This window comes from Chiloscyllium punctatum, chromosome 26 (assembly GCF_047496795.1).
Source record: "Chiloscyllium punctatum isolate Juve2018m chromosome 26, sChiPun1.3, whole genome shotgun sequence".
Classification (NCBI taxonomy): domain Eukaryota; kingdom Metazoa; phylum Chordata; class Chondrichthyes; order Orectolobiformes; family Hemiscylliidae; genus Chiloscyllium; species Chiloscyllium punctatum.
Window position 1 is genome coordinate 15,948,444 of NC_092764.1, and position 23,402 is coordinate 15,971,845.

The following is a 23,402-nucleotide window of genomic DNA, read 5'->3' on the forward strand; positions in this document are numbered from 1 at the left end:
TGGAGTTACTGAAAATTTACAGCTGGTTTGAATCAAAGGGCTCAACATCCGACTGGGCTCGGATTTAAAGGGGCTCAATTGCAGCTGCATTGACACAGTCACCTGCAAAACATCTTGCTGATGTTGTGTCACTTATGGACAAAGCCAGTAGGTTCATGGCAATGAATATTCTATTAGTGAGTTTTTCTCTATCTCCAAATTCTTTCGACCCACCTTTGGCGGCAATGCATCAAACTGTCCCCTCAGCTCTGAAATGCCCTCCTCAATTTTCTCTGCCCCCCTCTCCCAGCTCCTGTAAGATCCCTCCATAAAATCTACCCCATTACAAAATGTTTGCCTTATGCCTCCTACTCAAGCAGAGGACTCTTCTTTCCTCTAATTCTCCTCCTGTATTGGGAAAGTCAATGGCGCTATATCAATGCAAGTTGTTCCTTCTCCATTCCATGCACATTTTCGAGGAAGACTTTCAATTTTCTTTCAGGGAGACAGTGTTGCAGCTGGTATTAAGTGCCAATATATTTCTGTGTGATCTTACAGCACACTGGGACTGTGGGCTGTACCCAATGTCTTATAACATCTGGCTTCATATGTGGTTTTTGGTCATGCCTGTATGTGAAGAAGTGGAGGCTAGAGCTCATTGCAGTCCATTTTGTTGATGAGTGAAGACACCTAAGCTGACACATCACTTAATGAGCAGTCCCAATTCCGTTATTGTTCAGGAATTAACAATACATTTTTACCAACACTTGTTTACCAACAATTATCAAAGCCTTCCTGTGTGGGACCTGTTACTCATCAACTGTACAGTACTCTATGGCTCCCTGTGGCAGACTGCTGTGCAAAGGAATACCACATAAACTGAGACTGTTCTTATGGAAAGTAATAATGAGAGCAAAGCATTAGCATCATGTCTTTTGCTAATCATCTCTGCTCCTTGTGGGTGAGCTCTATTGAGCACAAAAACTCTTCAAACACTTTGTTCATATTTCAACCTGGATAGTGAGTGCTGACCTGGATGGTGAGTGCTGGTATGATATTCAACCATGGGGTGCTTCAGAGTTGAGCCATATCCTCATTTTCTTTCCCCAGAAATTTCAAATAGATGAAAATCCCAGCAGGGTCCACATAGTGTCAAAGAGCAGCAGTAACCCTGGTTCCTACTTCTCTTAGACCCCAACTCAATGTGCTGTAATTCCATTTGGAATTCTAGGGTTGATTTATTGCCTTTATTAACAATTCCTCCTTTAGTTTCTGTTTAACATACCTTGCCGGTCCTAGCAGCTCCTTGGTGGTGCAATAATTCTGGGGAGATTACATCTATCTCCACTTCTCACATTTCTCCTTAAGAAATATTCTAATCCAGGCAATTTGAGAATCCAAATTCAGTTTAAGAAACCTGGAAATTAAAAAGTAAGTGGTTATCAGTAAGCTGCAGTGAACCTGATGGTTTGTTACAATCAGTTTCAATAATGTCACTTTGCGGAGGAAACCCACCAGCCTTCTCCAGTCTGGCCTACACATACCTCCACTCCCACACTGGTGTGGTTGACACATAATTACTGTCTGCAGTGATGTCACAGGCAAATGGTTGGTGTCAAATTGCCCACAAACAACTAGCCTCAACTTCCCTCTAGGAAGAAGAATTCCACAGACTGTGAGGACTGGCTGGTCTGGTGGTATTATAGCTCAAGCAGAATTCCAGAGACCCAGGTAATGTTCCGGAGACCTGGATTTGAATCCTGCCACGCCAGACTTTGAATTCAGTAAAAATCAGAAATTAAGAGTCTAATGAAGACCTTGAAACAGTTGTTGATTGTTGGGGGTAAAAGACCCATCTGGTTCCGGGTGCTCCACTTTCCCCCCACAGTCCAAAGATGTGCAGGTTTGGTGGATTGGCCATGCAAAATTGCCCATTGTGTCCAGGGATTTGCAGGCTAGGTGGATTAACCATGTGAAATAAAGGAATAGAGGAAGGGAATGGGTCTGGGTGAGATGCTGTTTGGAGGTGTTGACTTGATGGGTCAAATAGCCTGCTCCCACACTAAAGAGATTCTATGATCCGTGATTATGACTAATGAAAACCACCATCCTTACTTGGTCTGCCCTACATGTGACCCTAGATCAACAGAAATGTGGTTGACTCTTAACTGCCCTGTGGATAATTGGGGATGGACAATAAATGCCAGGGATGCCTACATCCTGTGAATGAATGAATTAAAATAAATAAAACCATGATTAAGGCATTTAATGGCAACATGAATTTATGGAGATATCAGATACAAAGCCTGATACACATGAAGTGGACCATCCAACATCACAAGAGCATGTCCATTTCTGGCTCAATTTCAACTGCAGGAAAGTGGACTGGTGCCTCCTAGTGGACTGGTGCAGCATACTCCACACTCCCACCATCTTTCTAATCTCAGTCATTTGTGACACCAGTGCACGATTTTGTACTGCTGAACAGTACTGACCACCTGGAACAAAACTAAGTTGCTTGCATTGTTGATGAAAACAAGCATTGAGAGTTGGACAGTATAGTGACCATCAAAAAATCCAACTTTAAAATCTACACATTAAATAACTTCAAATGGCATGGCCGTGTCTTGACGATTTCATTAAATTTATGTCACATAGGGTGCAGTGTTTGTGTATCAGCTATGGTACAATGGTGGCACTCTTACCTCTGTGCTGGGAGAGTGTCAGTTCATGTAAAGATGGTTGAGCACATAATCCATGCTGACACTCTAGTGCAGTACTGAGCATGTGTCGTTTTTATGGGTGAGTTGTTAAACCAAGGGCCTATCTGCTCTCTCAGGTAGATGTAACAGATTCTATGCTACTATCTAAAAAATAGTAGTTGAGTTACCCCAGAGATTTGGCCATTATTTAGAGCATGGCCAATAGCTAAACAAAAATCTAGTTATTTTCTTTCTTCTTTGCAGGAAGTTGCTCTGTGAAAATTCATTGCTGTGATTTCCTACAGAGGCTACACTTTAAAAAGTACTTAATCAACTGTAAAGCACTTTGGGACATTCCGTCGTTGTGAAAGAAGCTGAATAAATACAAGTTTTTCTTTCTAAAGGCTGTCATTTGAGGAATCAGAAGTGGAACTGTGACTTTCATTCCACTTGTGAATTGGACCAAATCTCTGGAGAGCTGGTTGGATGGGATTCTCTGATAGATTCTGGTGCTTGGTTTTGTACTGTTGTTCTACACACAGCTCAAGTGAGAATGTTGTTTTGTAATAGATGCTTTGCAATGTTAGAAAGCAGATGGTTTATTTTCCCTGACAACATCTGTTTCTTCCCACTTCCACAGTCAGAAATGACCATCAACATCATGGGGCTTGCCATACTCAACTGGACAAGCCATGGCTAGAAGAGTAGGTCAGGCCCTGGGAATTCTGAAGTGTGTGACTCACCTCCTGTCTCCCCAAAGCCTGTCCACTATTTTCAAGGCACAAATCAGGAGTGTGATAGAATATTGTCCGCGTTCCTGAATAAGCTTGACAATATCAAGTCCGCTTGATCAGATTCCTATGCACCATCTTAATCAGCCACACTCTCCATCACTGGCACAATGACAGCAAGACGCAAGACTCACAACAGCAATTCACCAAGGAACCTTCAGCAGCAACTTTCAAACCCACAACCTCTACCAACCAGAAGGACAAGGGTAGCACATGCATGTGAACATCACCAGCTGTGAATTTCTCTCCAAACCACACATCATCCTGACTTGGAACTATGTTGACATTCCTTCACTGTCCCTGGGTAAGTATCCTGGAAATAGCTTCTAACACCACCCAGGGTGTATATACACCAGGCAGTGGCTCCAGAGATTGACTCACTACCCCACAAGTAATTAGGGATTGCTAATCCATGCCAGCCTTGCAACAATCTCATGAAAGAATAATAGAAAAACTGAAGAAACCAGGATTTAGAATTAAAACTTTGATGCCAACGTTGAAATGGTCTACGAGTATTTGTCTTGGGGGTCTACAAAACATTGATAGGAATTGAGTTGGTGGTCTATGTTAGTAAATGAAGACAAGTATAGAGAAGTGCTGTGATCAGCTCTAGCTAAGTTAGCCATTCTTTGATAGAAAAGGATCTTTCTGTGCTCTGTTGCTTTTGAAATGTCCAATCTCTAAATCACAGAATTGATATAATGCAGGTGGAGGCTATTTGGCCCATCATATCTACAGCAGCTCTCCAAATGAGTGTGATGATTTACTGCTAATTTTGTGCCTTTACCCCATTCCCCTCCACATTGATTCTATTCAAATTACCATCTAATGAAATTTTGAATGGCTTAATTGAATCGACCTGCACCAAATTTCCAATCAGCACAGACCAGACCCCAACCATTCACTATGTGAAAATGTCTTTTTGCAAATCATATTTACTTACTTCACAAATCACTGCAAATCCATGCCCTCTTGTTCTCAAAGCTTTTGCAATCAGGAATATTTTAGACAATAGACAATAGACAATAGGTGCAGGAGTAGGCCATTCTGCCCTTCGAGCCTGCGCCACCATTCAATATAATCATGGCTGATCATCCTTAATCAGTATCCTTTTCCTGCCTTATCTCCATAACCCTTGATATTCCACTATCCTTGAGAGCTCTATCCAACTCTTTCTTAAATGAATCCAGAGACTGGCCCTCCACTGCCCTCTGGGGCAGAGCATTCCACACAGCCACCACTCTCTGGGTGAAGAAGTTTCTCCTCATCTCTGTCCTAAATGGCCTATCCTGTATTTTTAAGCTGTGTCTCACTTTTCATTATATCCAGTCTCCTCATGATTTTGAAAACCTGCACGAAATCCCCTTTCAGCCATCTCCTCTCGAAAGAGGAAGTCGTAACTTTTCCAATTTATCTTTGTAATGAAGTTTCTCATCCTGAGCACCACTCTTGTAATCTGAACTGAGAGAAGTAAGGACCTGTGTTAGAATCTGCAATTACAAAAAAAGTCAAATGCAAGGAGATGAGATTTTAAAAGTGTGACCTACGTACCAAGCATTTCTGCAAAAGGGTAAAACCTATTCCAATTCTTAGAATATTCACTTTAACCCAGTCATGATGGCAACAGGAGTTACACTCCAAAGTATTCATTACCTCTTCATCACATTGCTATGCTACATTTGGACAAAGCAGGGCAATTCCCATGATACTACTCATGGGGAACACAATCAGGTGTTTTGTGAATTCAGGTCTTTCTTTATTGAATGTAGATATGATTTTAGAAATGTTCTAATGCTCCTGTAGAACTAAAGAATAATTAAACCTTGCCGACCATTGAAATTAAAGTAGAAATTGCTGGAATCACTCACTATGTCAATGGGAATCCAAAAGGGGAAGGTAGATTGACATGTTGAAGCATGCCACCTTAGATATGAACCTGCTATTGCTCTTCAGGGGCTAACTGGTTAGCAGCATCATTTTTTTCTGATAAATTCCAGTTGGGAATTCTCATCCTTGAATTCAAATCTCTCTGTGGTCTCACCAGTCCTCATCAATCATCCTCTAGCCCTACAAGTCCCCATGACTGATGCACTCCTCCAATTCTGGTCCCTTGTGGAACCTCTAGTTTCTTTGCCCCAGTGTTAACAGTTACCCCTTCTGTTCCCCAAGCCCTAAATACCTTGAATTTCCCCTCCTAAACCTATCTGTCTCTCTGTCCTATTTAGGATGCTTCTTAAAATCTTCCTCATTGACTGTATTTTTGGTCCTCATATCTCCTTACAGATTGCTGTCAATTTTTTGCTTCATGTCACTCTTGTGGATAGCTTTGGGACATTTAATTATATTGAACTTTGTTTTTGAAATGCAAGTGGCTTTGAAAGTAGATTCAATATCATGAAGAGCAATTATTGGTTCTTGGCCATTTCTTCCATACTGGCATGCTAGCACCTTGCTTGAGAGCCAGCCCCTTTCTCTCTATGATACTGCTCTCCATTTCTTGGTCTAACTCTTCACCCAGGCCATGTTCCTGTTGCTGCACTGTTGCTAAGATGCTCAAGTTGAACAAACCCACTTTTCGCTTTCATTGCAATCTCCTTCCCGCCCATTCTCTTCCATGGAAGTCGCCAATCACTCAGTGATGATGGTTAACCCCATGACAGATCAATGTCCAAGTTCATCATACTCATCCAGCCTAGGCATTGCATGACCAGACAAAACAAGCTGGTCTTAGTGCAGATGATGGAAGACCAACATTTATTTGCAATTTGTTCAGTGTGAGGATGCAAAAACAGCACATGCAAAGAAAATATTGTATTTAGAAAGCTGCATTCAGCAGCCAAGGCATTCAATTGCAACAGTGTCAATGCTACAAAAGCACTTCAACGGGTTTAAAGTGTTTTACGAAATTCCATGTTCATGAAAGTTCTTTCAAAAGATATGTTTTGCAGTCTCTCTAAGTCCAAGACACCCACTTCTTTATATTTATTGGATCTCAAAATGATATTGGTTGGGCAATTGAGGGGAATAAACACGCAGGCTTATAGGGTTCAAGAAGAGCAAGTGAAACTGACTTGACTGTTCTGTGGGGAGCCAGAATTGATCCGAAGGGTTGCATGGCCTCATTTTGTGCTACAAATGACTCTTTATGACTCCATAATATCAAATCTTATTTCCTGGTATATTTTCTTTGCTTAATGGTCTATTCTTTTCATAGTTGCACCTTCAATTCATTTAATGGAAAGGCAAGCCATTACCAGATCTGAAACATTATTGGTGAATTGTTCTTGTTCAAAGTGGGAGGAATGCTTTGCAGCACCTCAGGTTCTTTCATGGTGATTTAGATTAACCTAACGAATATAAGAACATAAGAAATAGGAGCAAGAGTGGTTCATTCACCTGTTCGAGCCTGCTATGCCATTTAACCTGATTATAGCTGACCTTTTATCTCAACACTATTTTCCTGCATTATTTCCATAGCCTAGGATGTTTCCAATATTTAAAAATCTATTGATCTCAGTCTTGAACAGACTTAATGACTGAATCTTCACAGCCCTCTGGGGCAGAGAATTCCAACAATTCATCAACCTCGGATTAACGGGAACATACTCATTAAGGCAGGGCTTTGAAGAGTTGGAAGGCTTCTGATGCTAGTCGAATTCTGCAAGTGCTTCCCACACTTAGACCATTTATCCATGAACTTTCTAATTGTAGGAAGTCACCAAAACTGTTTGTCCAAGTCTCTGACATAGTCCAGTAACAATTTCCGCCTGGATAGAATCTGAAATCAAGAATTAAGAATTAATGTTGGCCAAAAATCATGTAAAATTACATGAAGTGAAGGTGCCTGGGGCAACAACTGAGAATATTATATAGTAGTCTGTTAACGAAAACAGGGCCATCTCACACTTAAGTTATTTATCCTTCAATTTTGCTTAGCTTCTGCTTTACAAAGCCATTCTTTCGTCTCTCCTCACAGTAGTCACAATCAAACAGTGAAAAGCGGCTGGTGGTGGGAAAGGTCTGCAGTAAGGACCTAGGGCAGTCTCAAATTTTACCTCAATAACCTGTGCCAGCACTTAGCACCATAATTATGATTTAAAATGGGAATTAATAAGTCATGTATAGTTTCTGAAGTATGCACTCGGGACCCACATTTCCCCTTCCTTTAAATGTTCTATAATTTTTTTCTTGCAGAATCCATTTCATAAAAAAAAGCAGAGCCAAGCAAAACATCCCATGCAAGGCAAGCTGTGTCCGCTGTTGACCTTAAATATGTCTCGTGTTTCTGTACCTTTGAACAGTGATGTTGCACAGAGCACCTCAGATTCCCACTAGGTCTGAGGTATCTTTGGCCTTGTGAACAAATCTGATGGTATAACAACCCATAAAGCATGTACATCGTGTGTGTGTGTGTGCGTGCGTGTGTCTGTGTCTCTGTGTGAGAGTGTGTGTATATGTTAATGTGTGCATGTATGTTTGTGTGTGTGTCTGTATGTGTTTGTCTGTGTCTATGTGAGCACGTGTGTGTTTGTATTTGTGCACACATTTATGAGAGGATGTGTGTGTATGTCTGTGTATGTATGTGTATGTGTGGATAGATTATAAATATTTCATTACCTTCCTCCACCTTTGTTTTGAGGCTTTCTCAAGAGGGTTATACAAATCCTAATTTTTCTCATCTGCACGAAGATGAATATCGTGACAATGGCAAATTATTGTGCTTCAACTCAGGTATTTATCTCTCATGATTGAAAGCTGTGGCAGGCGTGATCTGTGACCTTTCTATCCTTGCCCCTTCCTCAACTCCTGTGACAACAGCACTGTAACTGACCAGGCAACAATGCACAGACACACTATAACTGCATTATTCCTTCAGACTGTACTTGTAGGGCTGAATATAGCCAGATTCAAGACATGTAGAATGTTCTCTTTGCGCAGGCAGTCTCTTGATTCAATCTTGAAAAGCCATTCATTTGGCTAGCAGTGTATTTCAAAATTACTTGTAAAGATGTAGGATAATAAGATTAGTTATGTTACCAATGAAAAAAAAAATGATGATGTAACTCTGACTTCAACAGAACACCAACAATACTGTGGTTGCAAGAGCACATCAGAGGTTAGGAATCCTACAGCGAGTAACTCACCTCCTGACTCTCCAAAGCTTGTCCAGCCTCTACAAGACACAGGTCAGGAGTGTGATGAAATACATAGACCACAAGGGGATAGAAACTATAACGCGAATGGGTTGGGTCTGGGTAGGATGCTCTTCGGAGGATTAGTGTGAACTCGATGGGCCAAATGGTCTGCTTCCACACTGTAGGGATTCTATGATAATCTATGATCCTAAAATAATCCTTACCTGTTTTGCCTACACGAGCATTCAAGCGCACAGCAGTGGGTGGTTCTTAACTGCCCTCTGAAAATGGCCAATTCGGCCATTCAGTTAGAGGGCCATTAAGGAAAGGCCACAAATGTTGAATTTGTTGACAATGCCCATTTCACACAGAAAAAATAAAAGGCGTTTATAATGGAGCCTCTACATATCTCTGGATGCAACACCCTTTTTAAATAAAGTTGAATTACTCTGCAGCATTTTTAAAAAAGAAGGACTTTTTCATTTGGTCATGTGAGCTCTCATGAAGAGACAATAAGTCAAGGGAAAGTATTACATTCATATTTTTTGTTTCAAATAAAATTTATCAGATGGTCTCACAATCCCATTGAGCTTGAGTTATTTAATACGTATTTTAAGCACATACAATCTTCAATTTTTTTTTCAAATAGCGCTTAAACTTCAGAGAAATTCAGAGAAGCAGTTTACCTCATCTAGTGAAATGAAACAAGACCTTTAAAATGACATCTCTTTAGCTCAGCTGTATTAATCTAATGGGAACAGTGCCGTGTAAAATCTGCAAGTTGCAGGGAGTCTGATAAATCTGAATGTCATTTTTTTTTGCTATTTGTAAATTGATAGAGGACATTCTTGTTGAAAACGGAAAGAGAAAGAAATCAGAGCTGGAACATTGTTCTCAAATATTGAACAAACTACCCGTGACATTTGGAGCTAGATCTGCTCAATCTGTTTAATCCCACATCTATGATGAGTGTTCTCTACTAGGTTAGTTGTTAGAGGTCTGTGATTTTTCTTTCAAAGTCTTGGAAGGTGAGAGGAAGTCAGTCTTGGGTTCTATTGTAAACCGATGGTCCTTTCTGGATATCCAAGTAGGCTTGATTATTCAGCCCCACATAGCCAAATAGTCTGAATTGTTGTGGTTCTGTTCGCCAAGCTGGGAATTTGTCTTGCAAACCTTTCGTCCCCTGTCTAGGTGACATCCTCAGTGCTTGGGAGCCTCCTGTGAAGCGCTTCTGTGCTGTTTCCTCCGGCATTTATTAACGAACGATCCGTATACACGAACACCAACTAGCCACGAAACGACACGACCAGCTATCCTTAGTAGCCACACACACAGACGACAAGCAACATGAATTCGACTGGGACAACACTACCATTACAGGGCAAGCCAAACAGAGAACAGCCAGGGAATTCCTAGAGGCATGGCACTCATCCACAGACTCTATCAACAAACACATCGACCTGGACCCAATATACTGGCCACTACAGCGGACAGCTCGAACTGACAACCGGAAGCGGCAGAGACAGGCCACTATAAATGGCGGAGGAAACAGCACAGAAGCGCTTCACAGGAGGCTCCCAAGCACTGAGGATGTCACCTAGACAGGGGACGAAACGTTTGCAAACAAATTCCCAGCTCGGCGAACAGAACCACAACAATGAGCATCCGAGCTACAAATCTTCACCCAAACTTTAAATAGTCTGAATGTTGATTACTTGGATCCCTGCAAACATTCCACAACAGCTGAGGGGACCATAAAGGAATCTCCTTCTCAACCTCTCACCTCGCCTGAGGAGCGGTGATCCTCAGGTTAAACCTCCATCAGTCATTCCTCCCTAATGACAAAGTGGCCCTATGATCCAATAGGATGATGGCCTCTTCAGCTTTATATTCCTGATGAAGCGCTTATGCCTGAAATGTTGATTCTCCTGCTCCTTGGATGCTGCCTGACTTGCTGTGCTTTTCCAGTACCACACTCTCGACTCTGATCTCCAGCATCTGCAGTCCTCACTTTCTCCTCCATTGTGAATAACCAAGTACTGTACTCCAAAGGAAGAGGATTGGTGAATTGTTTATGCCCCAGCAAAGAGTCATTACCTCTCAAAGCAGAGGAGAAAGATACCAGAGCTTTCTTCCACTTTAATTTTGTAATTTCTAAATGTCATAACTTCAATTCCCACACCTAAATGCTTGTGTTTAAAGAGGTAGTTACCTAACCATTCTTTTACAGGAGTTTAGTCAGATTGGTGTATAAACATTTAAAACACATGCTGTGCAAAAGCCCCTAAAATTACCAAAGTGTGGACACATGCAAATTCAGCATTGGCTTCTGACCTTGAACATGGTTTACCATTGAAACTCCTGTGTTACATTACTAGATAAAATTCACTTTTGCCGCTCCTTCTTTAAACTTCTCTAACCCTTTGTGGGCAGCAGCCAGTGAGTGGACATGCTACTTGTGCAAGAAGGAAATTGTAAATTTCTTGCAGAAAGTTGTAATTTTTTTTCATTTTCCTTCATCCCTCAGTACAATTAGCGTAAATTGCTTTCTTTTCCATCTCAACTTCCCAGCTTATCAGTTTTGTGGCAAGCTGATTTCCATATTAACTGCTTGATATCAGTTTGCAACAAGAAAGGACAGTAAGCACAGAGACTGTCTGCCTGTCGTTGCCTGCACTCGAAGATTGAGCTTTGCTGGACAATACACCTTGAAACATATGTATCTGTGGAAAGTTTGGAAGAAAGGTTTTAATTTTTTTCTCTCGCTCTATCCCCTCACACTCCTTTTGCACATATTCACCAATTCCCTGAAGGGTTGTTGATGAGAATACTCATTACAGTTTTTAATAAAAGGGAAACCAAATGATACAGTCAGAAAGCACAGCAATTTTAAAGTTAATATCCTCCTCTTCAAATCCCTTCATAGCTTCGCCCCCTCCCTATCTCTACAACCTTTCCCAGCTCTACAATCCACCGGGAATGTTTTATTTCTGCAACGTGGATTTCTCCTGTGACCCTTATTTCTTTTGCTCCAGTGGTAATGACCAGACCTTCAGCTGTCAAATCCCTAAACTCTTGCATTTCCACCCCCACCCCCCCCCGCCTCCCCCCCCCCACCCCCTGAAATCTCTCCATCACTCTATTGTCTGTTGAAACCTACATCTTCAACCAAGTATTTGTGCATCTGTCTTTTTTTTGGCTCCTTGGTGTTAATCTTTACTTGATTGAGAAAATGCCTTAATGAGACATAATATTAAAGACACAAGGCAAATGTGCATTTTCGTTGCACTGACTGAAGCATAGTTTTGCAACTTGTGGGCAGACATTTCAGGCAGAATGTCCAGCAGGGGCTTTTGCAACACTTTGTCTGTGGTCATGATCAGTCAAAGCTGTTTGTATATGTAGGTGTTTGATTTCCCTTCAGATGATGGGTACAGGGCAAATTGCTAGTGAAACCTTCAATTCAGTCTTTAATCATGATTGCTTTGATTTCATGCAGCCAATAGTGTTTCAAGACCCACTCCAAAGATTTGAACTTTCTCATGCAGTACTGCAGAAGCATTGTGCTTTCTAAGGCATTTGTCTATTGAGAGAGACATTCACAGCCTGTGACTCATTCAGTTGTCAAAGGTCCCACAGTATTCTGGAAAGGCAGGGGACTGGGGTCCTGGTCAACATTTATCATGCAACCAGCATTTGATCATTATCTCATTGTTGCCTGTGGGAGATTGTTTGGTACAATTTCCTTTATTAAAACAGTGGCTGAGTTTCAGTAAAACATCAAGCAATTATAATTTGGAAGTTGCTCTTTCACTGTCATGGGGTCAAAATTTTGGAATTCGCTCCCTAACGGCCTTGTGGGTCTATCCACAACACATCAACTGCAGCGGTTGAGGAAGACAGCTCATCACCAAGGGTAACTAAGGATGGGCAATAAAAATTCTGGCCAGCCAGCAACACCCATATCACAAGAGTGAATAAAGAAGGAATTGGTGATAAAGCACTTTGGATGCCCTGATGGTATGACTTGCTTTGCCGCTTTGTCAAATGGCTTCCCACCAACGGTGATTAACACCAGTGCAGAAAGCTGGGATTTGTACTTGGCCAAAGGAGGAAGTTGGCGAGCCTGTAGTCAAGACAGAGGGTAACGACCATAACATTCAAATGGACAACTTGCCTTGTGTTCTGGTCAGCACCCAACTTGCCATATAATTTATCTTATTTTATTCAGCCATGGGCATTAGGCACATTGGCTGGGCTAGCATTTATTTTCCCACCCCTAGTTTCCCTGGAGGAGGTAGTATTAAACTGCCTTTTTGAACTGCTGGTATCGGTAAATACACAATGCTAATTGGGAATGAGTTCCAGGATTTTGACCCAACGACCCTGAAGCAGTAGCAACATATTACCAATGATTCCAATCTGAGAGCTCGATGCATTTTGAAGCCAAGATAAACTGTACGGCATTTAATTGATATAAATGTACATGGGTTTTGAGCCAGAAAGAAACAGCTTGCCGCTGTATATCCTCCAAAAGTAATGTATGAATGAGCGGGATTGGGAATGTCATTGCGCTTGGGAATGAGATCATTTTCCTGCCCACTCAGCATTTGAATTATTAGTTACATAAGGGAATGAATCTTGTTACATGAGTGAGTGTATGTTCATAATTTGATGGATGTACATTTGTTGTGTAAAGAGTGTAAACTCATGTGTAAACTCATATTAGTAATATGAGTGAATGTATATTAGCCACATGAAGGGTGACATGTTTGTCATGAATGAGTATGTATTTGACATGTGAAGAGATGTATGCTGGACATGTGAGAAGTTGTAAGTCACATGAAGGGTTGCATGTTCGTCACATGAGTGGATGTATGTTTGTTAATTGCAGAGAGGATGGATGTTATTTACATATACAAATATATAGTAAACAATAAATATTACTGTCTTCCCTCTGTGTGTGAGCACATAAGACAATGTGTTGTAAAACATGGTCTGTGGCCTTACATAAATCCCTTGTTCATCTGTAGAATGACATAAAAGGACTTGGTTACAATTTTAAAACATTATCACCACAATTTCCCATTGTTAGTCTTTGTGAGGGGGTGTATTATATATAGTAGTGATGTCCTCCCTCACTCCCACTGTTACTCATTGTGACTGTGTGAGGGGATGTGTTACACACTCAATTCTCAACTCCATGGTTAGGGAAGTCCCCTGTCAAGAGAATCTTTTCAAAGAAGGGGAAATCCTGATTAACGATAGACCACTATTTTAAGGCCACCTTAGTTACTGTAGCTTACAAATAAGATTTCAATTATCCTTCTAAAGGATGACACAGTAACTCTGAGCGACCAGGAATGTTCCAGTCTCAAACATGGAATTATCCTCAATTAGTAGATATTATTTCATGTAAATGAATATAGTGTGCTAAGTAAATTTCACATTATATTTCACCATTTTAGTGACTGTGGGTTGCGATGAGAGCTCCTCAGGTTATGTAAGTGAAAATTATTCCTTATAACAGTTCAATAACTCCAGCTGATCTTATTCTTTGTCCCACTCAAAATCTGCTCTGCTCAATCAACTTCTACTTAGGTGCACTTAATCCCTGTTTCAATTCTTACACCTGTCTTGGCAGTCCGGCCAGATCCATTACTCCCTGAAGAACAGTTTGTCCACCCTTTTTGTGTGATGAGCCTTGATGATGGAGATGAATGATGGAGACGGGTTGATTTTCCCTCCATGTATTCCAGACCCACTCCAGAATCTTGAGCACCAAATTTAGACACTCTGCTAAAGGAATGCAGCACTGTCAAAGGATCGGTCTTTCAGGTAATGCATTACACCAAAGTCTTGACTTCCCTCTCAAGTCAACATTAAATACCTCAGGTTGTCATTTTGAAGAAGAGCAGAGAAAATCGCCTGATGTCCTGGCCTATATTTATCCCTTAACCAGCATCACACATATTAGCTAATTATTATCACAATGCTATTTGTGGATCTTGCTGTGTCTACGTTAGTTTCAAAATTACAGCAATAACTCTTCAAAAGTACCTCAATAATTGTAAAACATGTTCGGTTGTCCTAAGATTGTGAACAGTGACTTAAATGCAAGTCTTCTCCTTTTGTAATGGAAATGCTTGGGGTTACTACAGAAGTAGTGCTTGAAACTCAACATGTGGTAATTGTTGGTCATTACATGACAGCATCAAATTAAGTGATCATCCATCATCCAAAGTTTCCCTCATTTTCTCTTCACATTCTCATGTCTTTGATGTTCTTTCCCACTTTTAGTTTCTTAAGTCTCTTCTTGGGTTAAGAGGTAATTTGTTCTTTGACGCCACCCAACTTTGTACCATCACACAAAGGAGTCAGGTCCACAACCTTCTTAGTTGTGAAAGCACCTAAAGTGTGCTCTCTTTTCCTGCCTTTCACCCATCTGAGGCACAGAGAGAAGCCAGAGTTGAGTGCCTCATCTCAGACAGTGGTCCCCTATACACAGCCAATGGGAACACTCAGTGTGTGACTGTCACCTCCAATTTTCTTGTCATCAATCCACCTCTCCTAAGGGAGACTATTGGACTGGTAGGGTGTGGCAGTCTTCACTCCCTGTCAACTCCACTTGGTACATTTGTGATGGAGATTAGTGAGCTGAGGAGCAAACTTAAATTTATTCAGTACCAGATAAATCCCCCAGACTTTCCATTCATTTAGAGAATGAGCAGAACACTTCTCTTTTCTGCTATACATGCTTTTAGTTTACATATCAGTACTCAGAAATATATTTGTGTTTGTGTTAAATAAATTTACATGCCAATTGTAGAAATGACCTGGGAAATTCAGCAATGGTATAGGTCAGATCCACAGTAAAGTGAAAGTCAAATACCCCCAGAAAGCTGCCAGTACTCTCTGTCTGGGATCCTACATGAGGAACAAACTCCTTGAGTGAGGCAACAGATGCCTGTTGGTCCCTGTGGAACCTGAAGTCAGCAAAGGGCCACCATCTCCAAAAGAAGGCAAAATACTGTTTCTATTTGCGGTGAAGTTTAAAGAGGCCAAAATTATAAATGTTGCCAACATTGAAAGATGGAATTTGACCACATTTTGAGTTCAAGGGGGAAGTGTGACAAATCCTGTTAGTGATTGGGACTGCTGCCCTACACAGGGGGAGGCCGACAATGCCTGGGGAAGTTTTCCGAGTGAGTTGCAGCCAAACCCATGATGATTGTAGCTTCTCTACTGGCAGTTCATCATGGTTTAGCACGCTCAGTCTGACTTGAGCACTTGTAAAATTTATCAGTTTGAACAGCAGTATTAGCATTAACTGAGGGAATAATGTCCAAACCAGACAGCCCTGAAAGACACCCAACCACTTGGAATGGTGACAGCAGTTTGGCTCCAGGGACAGTAGAGTAAGTAAAGCATCATTTATTCTCCCTACAAAACAAAATGTCATTTGGTTATATGTGAGCACTGTTGTAAAAGCAAACTGTAAATTCGGACCAATACATTGGCTTAAGTTTTGCATCCGAGTCATCATAACTATTTTCCCACAGAGCATAACTGTACTTTCACCTGCTGCTGTGAAAATACACTACTGGGTCTATAAAGGTGCATTTGATAAACCCTCTCTTGATCTGCAAGCATGAAACAGAATGAGTCACTATGCCTCATATGTGAAACAGGAGGCTGATTCGTTTTTGGCGCAATGGGTTGTTACAGTCTGGAAATAACTTCCTGAAAGAGTAGTGGAAATGGATTCAATAAAAAGAGGGAATTGGATACGTACATATAAAGGAAAAATGGCAGTAGTTCAAGAAGGCGGCTCACCACAACCTTCACAAGGGCAATTAAGGATGCGTAATAAATATTTGCCTTGCCAGTGATGCTTAAATCCCATGAATTGTAAGGAACAAGTGGTTGAGTGGAACTAATTGGATAGCTATTTCAAAGAACCAGCACAGGCACAATTGGACAGATGGCTTCCTTCTGTGCTATAAGATCCTAACATGCCAGGCCCACATAGTACGATGTATTTTATGTGAAATATAAATTACAACTCAGAAACATGCTATTTAGACCAGTCCATGTTGGTCTTTATGAGCAGTACACATTGTACCATATGTCTTCCACATTTTGACATCATTTAAATCCTTTTTGCTTTCAACCATCCATGATGAACTCTCCTTCATTACTGATGTAGTCATTATAAGAAGATGTTGCTGGAAAAGCACAGCAGGTCAGGCAGCATCCAAGGAGCAGAAGAATTAACGTTTTGGGCATATGCCCTTCATCAGGAATGCCTAAAACATTGATTCCTCTGTTCCTCGGATGCTGCCTGACCTGCTGTGCTTTTCTAGCAACACACTCTTGACTCCGATCTTCAGCATCTGCAGTCCTCACTTTCTCCTCGCTGATGTAGTCATTATTTCAATCATATTGTATAATAAAGTAAAAATTGAGAGTGTTCGCATATTGGCTAATGGGAAGCCAGGGCATCAATGGGTTGTTTTTAGGCTGGCAGGATATGATGGGTGCTGTGCCATGGGGATGTCTGTTGGAGCCTCGGTTACTTACAATTTACACGAGCGACTCAGAATGATGGTTGCTAAGTTAGCTAATGGTGCAAAGATGGGTGGGAAAGTAAGTTGAGCAGAGGGCATAAGAAGTCTGCAAATTGCAACAGATAGGTTGGCATGTGTGCAGCTGCTTGGTAGATAAAGTTCAAAAATGTGAATTTGTCCAGTTTGGCAGGAAGAATTGAAAAGCAACGTATTATTTGACTGGTGTGAGTTCACAGAAAACTAAGGTACAGAGAGATCTGGGTGTCCAGACACGTGAATCATACGTTATTTGCAGGTACAGAAAGTGATTATAAAGACAAACAGAATGCTGTTGTTTCAGACAAGAGAGATGGAATGTAAAAGTAGAGGGGTTTGCTGACCTTGTATGAAAGCTTGGTGAGGTCACACCTAGAGTACTGTGGACAGTATTGGCCTCATTATTTGAGACAGGATATAAATAAATTAAAAGCAGTTCTGAGAAGATTCACTTGCTTGCTATCTAGCATGGGTGGAGTTTATGATATGAGGAAAGATTGGACAGGTTGGTCATGTATCCATCAGTGTTTCGAAGAATATGAGTTGACCTTGTTTAAACATATAAGATCTTGAGAGGACTTGAGAAATGAATGCTAAAAGACTCACAACACCAGGTTATAGTCCAACAGGTTTATTTGGAAAAACTTGCTTCCAAATAAGTCATTACATCCAAATAAAGCTAGAGTCATAGAGTCATAGAGATGTACAGCACAGAAACAGATTCTTTAGTCCAACCCGTCCATATCAACCAGATATCGCAACCTAATCTAGTACCATTTGCCACCACTTGGCCCAAATCCCTTGAAGCCCTTCCTATTCATATATCCACCCAGATGCCTTTTAAATGCTGTAATTGTCCCAGCCTCCACCGCTTCTTCTGGCAGCTCATTCCATACACCAGCACTCTCTGCGTGACAAAGTTGCCCCTTAAGTCCTTTTTAAATCTTTCTCTTCTCACCCTAAACCTACAGCCCCAAGTTCTGGACTCCTCCAACCCAAAGAAAAGACTTTGTCTATTTACCCTATCCATGCCCCTCATGATTTTATAAACCTCTATGAGGTTGCCCCTCGGTCTTCAACACTCTAGGGTAAACAGCCACAGCGTGCTCAGCCTCTCCGTATAGCTCAAACCCTCCAACCCTGGCAACATCCTTGTAAATCTTTTCTGAACCTTTTCAAGTTTCACAACATCCTTCTGATAGGAGGGAAACCAGATATGTACATACTACTCCAAAACTGGCCTAACCAACATCCTGTACAGCCGCAACATGACCTCCCAACTCTTGTACTCAGTACGCTCACTAATAAAGGAAAGCATACCAAATGTCTTCTTCACTATCCTATCTACCTGCAACTCTACTTTCAAGAAGCTATGAACCTGCACTCCAAGGTCTCTTTGTTCAGCAACATTCCCTCGGATCTTATCATTAAGTGTATAAGTCCTGCTAAGATTTGCTTTCCCAAACTGCAACACCTTGTATTTAAACTCCCTCTGCCACTCTTCAGTCCATTGGCCCATCTGATCATGATCCCGTTGTAATCTGAGGTAACCTTATTCGCTGTCCACTACACCTCAAATTTTGGTGTCATCTGCAAACTTACTAACCATACCTCCTAAAAACACATCCAAATCAATTCTATAAATGACAGAAAGTAGTGGACCCAGCACCGATCCTTGTGGCACTCCACTGGTCACAGGCCTCCAGTCTGAAAAACAACTCTCCACCACCACCACCACCTTATGTCTTCTACCTTTGAGCCAGATCTGTATCCAAATGGCTAGTTCTCCCTGTATTCAATGTGATCTAACCTTGCTAACCAGTCTCCCACGGGGAACCTTGTTGAACGCCTTAGTGAAGTTCATATAGGTCACATCCACTGCTCTGCCCTCATCAATCCTCTTTGTTACTATTTCAAAGAACTTAATCAAGTTTGTGAGACATGATTTCCCATGCATAAAGCCATGTTGACTATCTCTAATCAGTCCTTGCCTTTCCAAATACGTGTGAATCCCGTCCCTTAGGATTTCCTCCAACAACCCGTCCACCATTGATGTCAGGCTCACTGGTCTATCATTCCCTGGCTTGTCCTTACCACCTTTCTTATATTATGGTACCACGTTTGCCCACCTCCAGTCTTCTGGCACCTCACCTGTGACTATTGACAAATATCTCAGCAAGGGCCCAGCAATCACTTCCTACAGAATTCTAGAGTACACTTTTTCAGGTCCTGGAGATTTATCTACTGTTATGCATTTCAAGACATCCAGCACTTCCTCCTTTGTAATATGGACATTTTTCAAGATGTCACCATCTATTTCCCCCATTCTATACCTTCCATGTCCTTCTCCACAGTAAACACTGATGCAAAATACTCATTTTGTATCTCCCCCATCTTCTGCAGTTCCACACAAAGGCCACCTTGCTGATCTTTGAAGGGCCCTATTTGCTTCTTAGTTGCCCTTTTGTCCTTAAACCTGTTGGACTATAACCTGGTGTTCTGTGATTTTTAACTTTGTCTACCCCAGTCCAACACTGGCATCTTCACATCATGGCTAACATGGGAGAAACTAGAATTAGTGACAGTTTCAAAATAAGGTGTCACCAATTTAAGGTTGTGATGAGAACGATTTGTTATTTTTTTCTGAGCTATAATATGTCTCCAAATTCCCTCATCTTCCTCTGTCAATCTCTCTCAAATTCCACATATTCCCTGCTGGAAAAAGTGGTTAATTGCTCTGTTCTTGGCCATCTATCCCAATTAGTAATTGATTGCTGAGTTGTCTCACCTACCTAGATATCTCCTTTCTCCAAAGATGGAGCCTTCCTCCACTTTTGGTGATCTGGAAGAGATCACCATTAATGGGAAAACATATGTAGATATCCTGGAACTCTGGGCCACAGTGTTGCCTTTTGTCAAATGCTAAGGTCCCAGAATAGTGGCTTTTCTTCCCCCATCAGTGGTCTGACCCCATATTATTCTAGAAGCAGCTGAGAGGAAGGCTTTATTTCAAAGATTTGAGCCATTCAACTAAAAAATGTCCACATACGGAATATATAAGGTTTGCTTTTCTTTTCAATTGAGAAATTGAGGCAAATTGCCAAGACCCACAATGCTTGATAAAACCACGAGCATAAAGGGGGGGGGGGGGGGGGGGGGAATGAACTAAATCTAGAAGTAATGGTTTAGTGGATCAAAAGCTGTTTAATGTAAGAATGAAATGTCAGACATCATCAGAAAAGCAGAAACTGTCTCAAGGCTTTCGTCTTGTAATGTTCCCTGGGGGAGCAATTTTAAATTTACCTTCATAGATTAACTCTTGAACTTGTAAAAGCTCCTTTCAACACTTTTCACTTGCCTGAGGAATTTTCAAAGGTAACCACAAGTTACTTTTCAACAAGCAGACCTGATCAATGGCCTTGAATCTTTTCATTTCAGAGCTAAGCCGCATGAACACATCGCCACGTTCAGAGACTTGAGCATGTAATCTAACATGGCACTACAGTGCAGCACTGAGGGACCACTGCATTGGCAGAGATGCTGCCTCTGTCACTAAAAGGTGTGATTATAAATAAACACTGGGAAACATTTTTGAGTAAATTATTGAAATGTTCAAAAGAAATACATTTCATGGAAACAAACAATAAAGATCAGCAATAAAGCTCACATCAGTGGCTTAATAAGGAAATTAAAGATAGTACTGGATTGAAAGTGGAGACTTACAAAGTTGCAAAGAATAATGACAAGTCTGAGGATTGGGAGTGTTTTAGGTTTGGAAGGGCTTGACAGGATAGGTACGAGAGGCTGCTTCCCTTGTCTGAGGAATCTGGAAGAAGTGGGTACAGACTCAACCTAAGGAATCAATCACTGATTGGGATAAGGAGAGATTTCTTCACTCAAATGTTGTGAATCTTTGGAATTTTTCAACTCGGAATGTTGTGGATACTGCTTCATTGAATCTATTTAAAGCTGAGGTAGACAGATTTTGGTCTTTCAAGGGCCTAAGGGAACTGAAACCAAAGATGCAGTAGTGGTGAATTGAATAGTGTATCGAGAGGCTGCATGATCTTTTATTTTTGCTCATGTCTTTTGGGGTGTTCAATTTTATAAATAGCAAGACCCTACAAGTAGTGATAAGACAAATTGCCAATTGACCTAGCAGGCTAAGTTGGAAGGGCAGCATGTTGGAATAACATCTCTTGGCAGACAAGTCATTAGTTTTGCACATGTAAGCCAGGGATTTGACAGGCCATAATCAGGGAGACAAAGGGACCAATGATGGAGGTGAGAGGTACAGTCTGCAAGTTCTAACTGTTAGCCAATTGTGTTCCTGAGGACCAATCCGGACCAATGTGTCCTGCTCCGACCACTGCAGAACAGATGTTACTGCCACAGTGCTGTGAATTTCAGTTAAAAATCCAGTCTTGTTTTTGCAAAATATTGCTATGCCTTCAAGTCTGAACTGCTCATTTAATCAATCACTTTAACCCACGCATGTCACAGAGATCAGAACAGTTGGTGTTTAATGCTGAAGTAAGAGATGGTCTAACTCCAAATTTATGGTTCACAACTAATTATTTTTCTTTCAACTTATTGCACTCGTGTGTTGATTTCCATGCTGAGACTAGCACCTCAGAGCATGGCTGGGAGGATGTTTGCTGACATCCCATAATTGTCTCTTTGGCATTGAATGCTTTGAAAATTGAATTGGTCTGAGCTGAGACTTGGAGTGAAACTCCTGTAGCTTTCCCCTCATTCTCCCTGGAGCACTCAACAGCATTGCCCAAAATTAGTCTGTCACTGTTGTGGCTGAGTTAAGAAGTATCAAATCCAAGTGTCAGGCAACATTGGGAGAATTGTTTCCTTTTTCTTTTCATGTGATGTGGGTGACCCTGGCAAGGCCAACACTTGTTGCCCATCCCTAACTGTTTTTGAACAAGTGGCTTGTTCCACCACCTCACAGGACAATTAAGAGAGAACCATATCGCTGTGGGTCAGAGGTCACAGGGTTGGGAAAGTATGGCAGTTTTCATTTCCAAAAGGACATCAGTGAATCAAAGCAGTGGCAGTTTCACTGTCATCATTACCAAGACTGGCTTGACAGTTCCAGATTAATTAACTGAATTTAAGTTCCACCAGCTACTGTCATGAGATTTGAACACACTTCCCGAGAAAATTAACCAAACAAAGAATAAAGAATGGTACAGCACGGGACAGGCCCTTCCGCCCACAAAGACTGCACTGACACATGATGCCTTTCTAACTAAAAACCTGCTGTGTCTTCGCATCCCTCTGTTCCCAATATTCATATATTTGTCAAGATGCCTCTTAAACATTGCTACTGTATCTGTCTCCACCACCTCCCCTGGCAGCACATTCTGGGCACTTACCACCCTCTGTGTAAAAGATTTGCCTCTCACATCTCCTTTATACTTACACCCCTTTTTTAAAATCTTAAACCTACATTTCTAAAATTCTCAGAAAGGATTCTAACTATCCATTCTAACTTGAGTCAGTGGATTGCTAGTGAATATGAACCCAAATCTACTCATTGGTGTATAATGAAGCAGGTCAGAGGCAATCTTTCCTTTGGACAGAGGCAGCACTATGGATGAACATGACAGCTAACTCATGCTGATGTCCTACCCGTACCCTAATTCACATCATGGGGCATTCACTACATTCTATATTGCACTGACCTGCACTCACTCCTTGTTTTGTGATTCCTTGGTATTCATAATCCTCACACCTATTTTCAAATCACCCCATAGCCTTGGTCCTCCCTATTACTGTAGGCACCACAAACCCAACAAACATTTGAGCTTTTATCACTCCTTGGTTTCTGGCCATCAATACTGACTGCTGCTTTTACAATTGCCTGAGCCCTAAGCTTTGAAATTCCATTCATAAACGTCTTTACCTGTCCATTTTCCTTTAAGACTTTTCATAAAACCGACCTGTAGGGCCGAACAAAGCCCAATTTCCAGAGGTGAGGTATTTTTTGTCAATTTTTCTACGATAAGGCTCTTTGTGCAGAGCCTTGGGGCATTTTACTATTTTAAAGACAGATTACAATTGAAAGCAGCTGTTGTCACCTGGGGAAAATTTCAACGAGGAGTCTGAGTTGAAGCTGTGGCCCTCCTAATCTGTGGTGCCCATCTGCTGTGAATTAGATTTGGATATCTTTGA

General features: G+C 41.3%; 1 protein-coding gene across 3 annotated transcripts in view; it reads left to right on the forward strand.

Annotated features, from left to right (window-relative positions):
• Positions 1 to 23,402, forward strand: part of mafa (MAF bZIP transcription factor a) — a 350,756-nt gene that overhangs the window by 314,160 nt on the left and 13,194 nt on the right. The gene's annotated exons all lie outside the window — the stretch shown is intronic.